The sequence below is a fragment of the Dipodomys spectabilis genome, unplaced genomic scaffold (assembly GCF_019054845.1).
Source record: "Dipodomys spectabilis isolate Male_0828 unplaced genomic scaffold, ASM1905484v1 ptg000627l, whole genome shotgun sequence".
Lineage (NCBI taxonomy): Eukaryota > Metazoa > Chordata > Mammalia > Rodentia > Heteromyidae > Dipodomys > Dipodomys spectabilis.
In genome coordinates this window covers 8,323-16,644 of record NW_024871304.1, presented here as the reverse complement: position 1 = coordinate 16,644, position 8,322 = coordinate 8,323, and positions in this window count along the sequence as shown.

The following is an 8,322-nucleotide window of genomic DNA, read 5'->3' as shown; positions in this document are numbered from 1 at the left end:
AGGAGGCTACAATGCTTGATGAGAAATATACTCATTGACGGGCGCTGGTGGCTCACGCCTGTAATCCTAGCTAGTCAGGCTGAGATCTGAGGATCGAGGTTCAAAGCCAGCCCGTGCAGGAGAGACTGTGAGACTCCTATCTCCAATAAACCACCAGAAAACCGGAAGTGGCACTGTAGCTCAAGTGGTAGAGCACTCGCCTTGAGCTGAAGAGCTGAGGGACAGCGTCCAGGCCCACAGTTCAAGCCCCATGACCGACAAAAAAATAAAAAGAAATGTACTCATTATCTTGCCCATGTAATTGTAATTCCTCTGTACAGTGTTTACACAATAAATTTAAAACAAATAAAGAATATAAATAAATAAATGTCTCATGGATTTGACTTCCCAAGCTGACTCTGAACCACATTTATCAGATCTCAGCCTCTTGAGTAGCTAGGATAATAGACATTAGCCACTTGCACCTGGCTTGTAGAATATCTTTTTTTTAAAGATATTTATTTATTTATTTACTTATTTATTTATTTATTTTCGGTCATGGGCCTGAACTCTGGGCCTGGGCCCTGTCCTTGAGCTCTTCAGTTCGAAGCTAGCACTTTACCATTTGAGCCACAACGCCACTTCTGGCTTTTTTCTGCTTATGTGGTGCTGAGGAATCAAACCCAGGGCCTCATGCATGCAAGGCAAGCAATATACTGCTGAGCCACCTTCCCAGGCCCTAGAATATCTTTTAAATAAATTATTTTGAAAACAGGATTAAATATACAGAATATAATCCCCAATTATTTTAGATTTAGCAGAATTTTTCTGTTATGTGACTATAAAAGTTCTACATAGCCAGGTGCCAGTGGCTCATGCCTGTAATCCTAGCTACTCAGGAGGCTGAGATCTGAGAATCCACGGTTCAAATCCAGCACAGGCAAGAAAGTCCTTGACACTCTTATCTCCAATTAACCACCAAAAAAACAGAAGTGGTGCTGTGGTTCAAGTGGTGGAGCACTAGTCTTGAGCTGAAGAGCTGAGGGACAGCGCCCAGGCCCAGAGTTCAAAGTAGTCCCACGACTGACGAAAAAAAGTTCTACATATACAGGTTCAATTCCTGTACTTACATTTTTTAAAAGTATACTTAATAGAAAGTTGAATTCTCCTCAAGGGCCCAGTTTTGTAATACCTTAGAATACTGTACCCCACCTACCATAGGTGAATGATCTAAAATTAATCACCTTACTCAAAGGTATAAAGGAATCTATGATACAAAAAAGATAAAGCAAGCTGGGCGCCGGTGGCTCACACCTGTAATCCTTGCTATTCAGGAGGCTGAGATCTGAGGATCTCGGTTCAAAGCCAGCCAAGCAGGAAAGGCAATGAGACTCTTACCTCCAATAAACCTCCAGAAAACTAGAAGTGGTGCTGTGGCTCAAGTGGTAGAGCATTAGCCTTGAGCTGAAGAGGTGGGGGACAGCACCCAGGCCCAGAGTTCAAGCCCCATGGCCAACAGAAAAAAAAATCTCATTCTACCTTCAAATGATGCAATTAAATGCATCTTCTCAAAATGTAAACTGAGAGATACAAAGTACAAGAGCAATTAACAGTAGAGCTAAAACTAAAAGAATACTTAAGCAGAAGCAATTAGAGCTACTGAGATGAACAAGAGAAATTAGAATCACAGACATTATCGCAAAATGAAATAATGGCCAAACCCAAGTGGAAATAAGCAGAGACACAAGTAAAAGATTTAGAGTAATGGAAAAGAACAACCAAAGCTCTAGTCTCAGGACAAACTTCACATACACAGAGTTAACAAAGTTCACAAAGAAGCATAATAGTCCCTATAGAATCTCTGGACCCAGAGCTATGTTTATAAGCCATCATCCTGTTTCCTCCATTCCAAGATATTTTTACTTCTTTTATGCTTCCATCAAAATTCTTCCAATTAGCTCTGACAGTCACAATTACTTGTTCCTTGCAACCAATAGCATTTTTCAACTAAAAAAAAGAGACTGGAGGCTTACCTTTGAGTATCACCAGTGGCACTATTTGAAGAGTTTACACTCATGGTAAGTCTTCCTACTCCTTAAAAATACCCCACTGTTTCTTAATGATATAGTTCTTTATTGGCGATTGAAATTGTTCAAGATGTCTGTGTTACAGGTTAGGTGGACTAAAGTCTGTTAATATAATAAACAATACAACAGCAAGTTTATATTTGAATCCTGAAAGAACTGATTATTTTTCTTTTGATCTATAGGCTGGTTGCTAATTTTTTTTAAATTATTGTATAACAAACAAGTGATTTTTTTAAAAGTAGGGTTTATTTTTAAAAAGCAGCAGGCACTGGTGGCTCACACCTGTAATCCTAGCTAATCAGGAGGCTGAGAGCTGAAGATAAAAATTCAAAGCCATCCTGGGCAACAAAGTCCATGAGACTCTTTTTTTTTTGGTCGTGGGGCCTGAATTCTGGGCCTGGGCGCTGTCCCTCAGCTCTTCAGCTCAAAGCGAGCACCCTACCACTTGAGCCATGGCGCCACTTCTGGCTTTTTCTGCTTATGTTGTGTTGAGGAATCAAACCCGGGGCTTCATGCATGTGAGGCAAGCACTCTACCATTGACCCAACTTCTCAGTCCCATGAGAATCTTTTATCTCCAAATAACTACCAGAAAAACTGGAAGTAGCACTGTGGCTCAAAGAGGGAGAGCACTAGCCTTGACGAAAAGAGTTCAGGGACAGCACCCAGTACCCAAGGTTAAGCCCCACAATGGATAAAAAAAAGCATTGGAAGCAAAAATGACAAAAACATTAAAAAAAAACAACCCACAAACATGATCCTTCTTGAAAGAACAGGTATTTACTTTAATATTTTATAAGAAAAGTTATCCAAAAAATAATAATTGTGAAAAAATAATAACAAATTATGTTTGAACTTGGAAATGGAATATGTAGTAGCCAACTGCAGGACAGATAATTCTATTTCTTTTTTTTTTTTTTTTTTTTTTAATTTTATTTTATTTTATTTGAGAACATACTGTACAGAGGGGTTACAATTACATGGGCAGGATAATGCATACATTTCTTACCAAGCATTGCAGCCTCCTCCTTTGTTTACCCTTCACCTCCCTTCCCAGCCTCCCCCCTCCCTCCCACCCATTCATACCCCCCCTCCCCCCCCCCCACCGACATTGTAAAGCTGGTTTTGACATGACATTTTGTACTTCTCATTGTTGCAACAAGTCCACCTGAATCCTTAAATGACTTGTTTGTCCAAATCTCCTCCACATGTTATACTGACATCAAATATAGTGAAAGCGGGGGTTACACTGTGGGGGAGGGACATACAAAGCAACAAAGAAATAATCTTATAAATGCGTTAGAAACACATGCATGAAAGAAACAAAAACATTAAAATACATATTTGAGGTTTCGTTTTCCTAACATCACATTCTCTGACTTTTTCCGCTTGACTCATACCTATACTAGATATTGCAAATGAGGGAAACCATGGGACCTATGTTTCTTTGGGCCTGGCTTACTTCACTTAATATAATTTTTTCCAAGCCTTTCCATTTCCTAACAAATGGGGAAATGTCATTCTTTCTGATGGAGGCATAGAATTCCATTGTGTATATATACCACATCTTCTTGATCCATTCATCTACTGAGGGGCATCTGGGTTGGTTCCATGTCTTAGCTATGGTAAATAATGCTGCAATAAACATAGTTGTGCTGGTAGCTTTAGTGTGGCCTTGTTTGTGATCATTTGGGTAAATGCCCAAAAGTGGGATTGCTGGGTCATTGGGGAGCTCTATGTGGAGTCTTTTGAGGAACCTCCATACTGCTTTCCAAAGTGGTTGAACAAGTTTACATTCCCACCAACAATGAAGTAAGGTTCCTTTCTGTCCACATCCCCTACAGCATCTGTTGTTGTTAGAGTTCTTGATTTTTGCTGTTCTAACTGGAGTGAGGTGATATCTCAATGTTGTTTTGATTTGCATTTCTTTTATGGCTAGGGATGTTGAACATTTCTTCATGTTTCTATTGGCCATCCTTCTTTCTTCTTCAGAGAAGCTTCTCTTTAAGTCTTTCGCCCACTTACTTATTGGGCAGTTGTTTCTTTGAGGATTTGTTGTTGGGTGGTTTAATTTTTTGAGTTCCAAGTATATTTTAGATATGAGACCCTTGTCCGTTGTATGGCTAGTAAAGATCTTCTCCCAGTCCGTGGGCTTTCTATTGATCTTGCTAGCTATGTCATTTGCCCTGCAGAAGCTCTGCAACCTTATACAATCCCATTTGTCCAGCCTTTCTTTGATTTGTTGTGTTTCCGGGTCTCTATTCAGAAAATTTCGGCCTGAGCCAAGGAGACCCAGGGTTTCTCCTATTCCATCCTGTAATGTTTTCAGAGTGTCTGCTTTGAGTTCAAGGTCTTTGATCCATTTGGAGTTGATTCTGGTGCAGGGTGATATATAAGGATCTAGGTTTAGTTTCTACATGTAGTTAACCAGTTTTGCCAGCACCATTTACTGAAGAGGCTGTCTGTCTTCCATTCTATTGTTTTAGCTCCCTTATCGAAGATTAGATGGCTATAGGTCTGTAGGTTCATTTCTGGGTTTCCAATTCTATTCCATTGGTCCTGAGGTCTGTTCTTATGCCAATACCAAGCTGTTTTGATTACTATGGCTTTATAGTAGAGTTTGAAATTTGGTATTGATATTCCTCCAGCAGTGTTCTTTCCATTGAGGAGCGTTTTTGCTATTCGGGGTCATTTATTGTTCCATATGAATTTTTGGATTGCCTCTTCTATTTCCTTGAAGAATGAGGGTGGAATTTTGATAGGTATTGCGTTGAATTTGTAGATAGCCTTGGGAAGTATTGCCATTTTCACGATGTTAATCTTTCCAATCCAGGAGCATGGGAGGTTTTGCCATTTTTTAAGTTCTGTGTTGATTTCCTTTTTCAAGATTTTAAAGTTTTCATCATAGAGGTCCTTCACTTCCTTAGTTAAGTTAATTCCTAGGTATTTTATTTTTTGTGGGGCTATTACAAATGGAGTTGCTTTCCTAATTTCAGCCACACTTTTCTCATTGTTGGCATACAGAAAAGCCATTGATTTTTGGGGGTTAATTTTATAACCTGCTACTTTGCCAAAGTTTTGAATCAGCTTGAGTAATTTGGGAATGGAGTCTATGGGATTCTTTAAATACAAGATCATGTCATCTGCAAAGAGGGAGAGTTTTATTTCTTCTTTCCCAATTTGGATCCCCTTTATGTCTGCATCTTGTCTTATTGCTGTAGCTAGGCATTCTAATACTAGATTGAAGAGAAGTGGAGAGAGTGGGCATCCTTGTCTTGTTCCTGAGTTAAGAGGAAATGGCTTTAGTTTTTCACCATTGAGTATAATGCTGGCTGTAGGTTTGTCATATACAGCCTTTATTGTATTGAGGAATGTTCCATGGATTCCTAATTTTTCCAAAACCTTCATCATAAAGGGGTGTTGGATCTTGTCGAATGCTTTTTCTGCGTCTATTGAGATAACCATGTGGTTCTTATTCTTGCTCCTGTTGATGTGATGAATAATATTAATTGATTTGCGTATATTGAACCAGCTTTGCATCCCTGAAATGAATCCTGTTTGATCGTGGTGTATGATTTTTTGGATGAATTGTTGAAGTCGGTTGGCCAAAATTTTGTTGAGAAGTTTTGCATCAATGTTCATCAAAGAAATGGGTCTATAGTTTTCTTTCTTTGATGAGTCCCTGCCTGGTTTTGGGATGAGGGTTATGATGGCTTCATAGAATGTGTTCGGTAGTGAGCTTTCTCTTTCAATTTCATTGAAGAGTTGGAGGAGAATTGGTGTGAGCTCTGCTTTGAAGGCCTTGTAAAATTCCGCTGTAAAACCATCTGGTCCTGGACTTTTCTTAGCTGGGAGGTCTCTTATTGCTGTTTCTATTTCAATGCTTGATATGGGCCTGTTAAGATAGTTTACCTCATCTTGGTTTAGTTTTGGCATGTCAATATTTGCTAGGAAGAGGTCCATTTCTGTCAAGTTCTCAAACTTATTAGCATAAAGTTTTGAGAAGTATTCCCTTATAATGTTCTGAATCTTGCTTGTTTCCGTGGTGATGTTTCCATTCTCATCTCTGAGTTTATTAATTTGGGTGTGTTCTCTTCTTTTTCTGATAAGATTTGCTAAGGGTCTGTCAATTTTGTTAAGTTTTTCGAAGAACCAACTCTTTGTTTTGTTGATTCTTTCTATAGTTTTTTTGGATTCTAATTCATTTAATTCTGATTTAATTTTGATTATTTCTTTCCGTCTACTGGATTGGGGTTTATCTTGCTGCTCTTTTTCAAGGAGGTTTAGATGTGTCATTAAATTGTTGGTTTCAGATCTCTCCAATTTGTTGATGTAGGAGCTCAGAGCTATAAACTTGCCTCTGAGTACTGCCTTTGCTGTGTCCCAGAGGAGCTGGTATTTTGTGTGTTCATTTTTGTTGAATAGCATGAACATTTGAATTTCTTTTCTAATCTCTTCCATGACCCACTCATGATTCAGCAGTGTGTTGTTCAGCCTCCATGTGATACCGGACTTTCTTTGGTGGCTTTTGGTGTTGAGTTCTAATTTTATTCCCTTGTGGTCAGAGAGAATGCAAGGTATAACTTCAATGTTTCTGAATTTAGACAAGTTTGCTTTGTGGCCTAAAATGTGGTCTATTTTAGAAAACGTTCCATGTGCTGCTGAGAAAAACGTGTATTCTGATGCTGCTGGGTGAAATGTTCGGTAAATGTCTGTTAAGTCTAGTTGATCTATGCAGCTGTTTAGATCTGCGGTTTCTCTGTTGAGTTTTTGCCGAGTTGATCTATCTAGTGGGGAGAGTGGTGTGTTAAAATCCCCAACAATTAATGTCTTTGGATCTATATTGGATTTGAGGGAAAGTAGTGTTTCTTTGATAAATTTGGGTGCTCCATTGTTTGGCGAATAGATATTTAGAATTGTAATATCCTCCTGAAGGAGAGATCCTTTAATTAGTATGTAGCGACCTTCTTTATCTCTTTTCACGAATTTTAATTTGAAGTCTATTTTATCTGATATTAGGATTGCAACTCCCGCCTGTTTATGTGGTCCGTTTGCTTGGTAGATTTTGTTCCAGCCTTTAACAGTGAAAATGTGTTTGTTTTTATGGGCAAGATGTGACTCCTGCAGGCAGCAGATAGAAGGGTCTTGTTTTTTAATCCAACTAGACAGTCTATGTCGCTTAATTGGAGAGTTCAGTCCGTTAACATTAAGAGATAGGACTGAGAGGTATTTGGGAGTTCCTGCCATGTTATCTACCTTCTTGGGGGCTGCGAAAACTGGGTTCTTCCTATGGTTCTTGGATTCTCAGTTTGGGTGCAGTTTCTTGGCCTTTATTGCGGTCTTGTTGGTTTTCTATGTGTAGGACATCTTTAAGAATCTTTTGTAGGGCTGGTTTGGTGGAGATGTATTGTTTCAATTTTTCTTTGCTATGGAAGGTTTTTATTTGGCCTTCAGTTATGAAGGAGAGTTTAGCTGGGTACAGTATTCTTGGTTGATAGTTGTTTGTTTTTAGGGCATGGCATACATCATTCCAGGCTCTTCTTGCTTTGATTGTCTCTGCTGAGAAATCTGAGGTGATTCTAATTGGTTTCCCTTTATAAGTGATTACCCTTTTCTCTCTGACAGCTTTAAGGATCTTTTCCTTGTTCTGAGTTGATCCTGTGTGGATTATAATGTGACGGTGGGATGTCCTATTCTGGTCTGGTCTATTTGGGGTTCTAAAGGCTTCTTGTATCTGGACAGGCCTATCTTTTTGCATGTTTGGGAAGTTCTCTGCTAGGATCCTGTTAAACAGATTTCCTAGACCATTAACTTCTGTTTCTAGGTGCTCCTCTACACCCATTATCCTTAGATTAGGCCTTCTGATGGTGTCTTCCAGGTGTTGGATAGATCTATCATACTTCTTGGACTTGTCTTGGATGGTTGTATGTTCTTTCTCTATAATATCTAGGCTGTCTTCAATCCCTGAGATTCGATCTTCTGCATGGTCTAACCTGCTGTCAAGACTCTCTACTTTGTTTTTTATCTCTTTTCCTTCTAGTTGGTCAGCTTTGATGCCTTCAAGTTCTTTGTTGAAGCTCTGTTTTAGGTCTTGTATGAATTTCTTTACTTCCTTAATTTGGTGTTCAGTGTTTGTCCTCAAATCACTTAGTTGATTGTTTATGGTTTCTTTGGGCTCCCATTCCTTCTGTTGTGTTCCATTCAGCATTCCCTTTGTGGTCTCCCTGACTTCCTTCAGCTCTTTGTTAATGGATTCC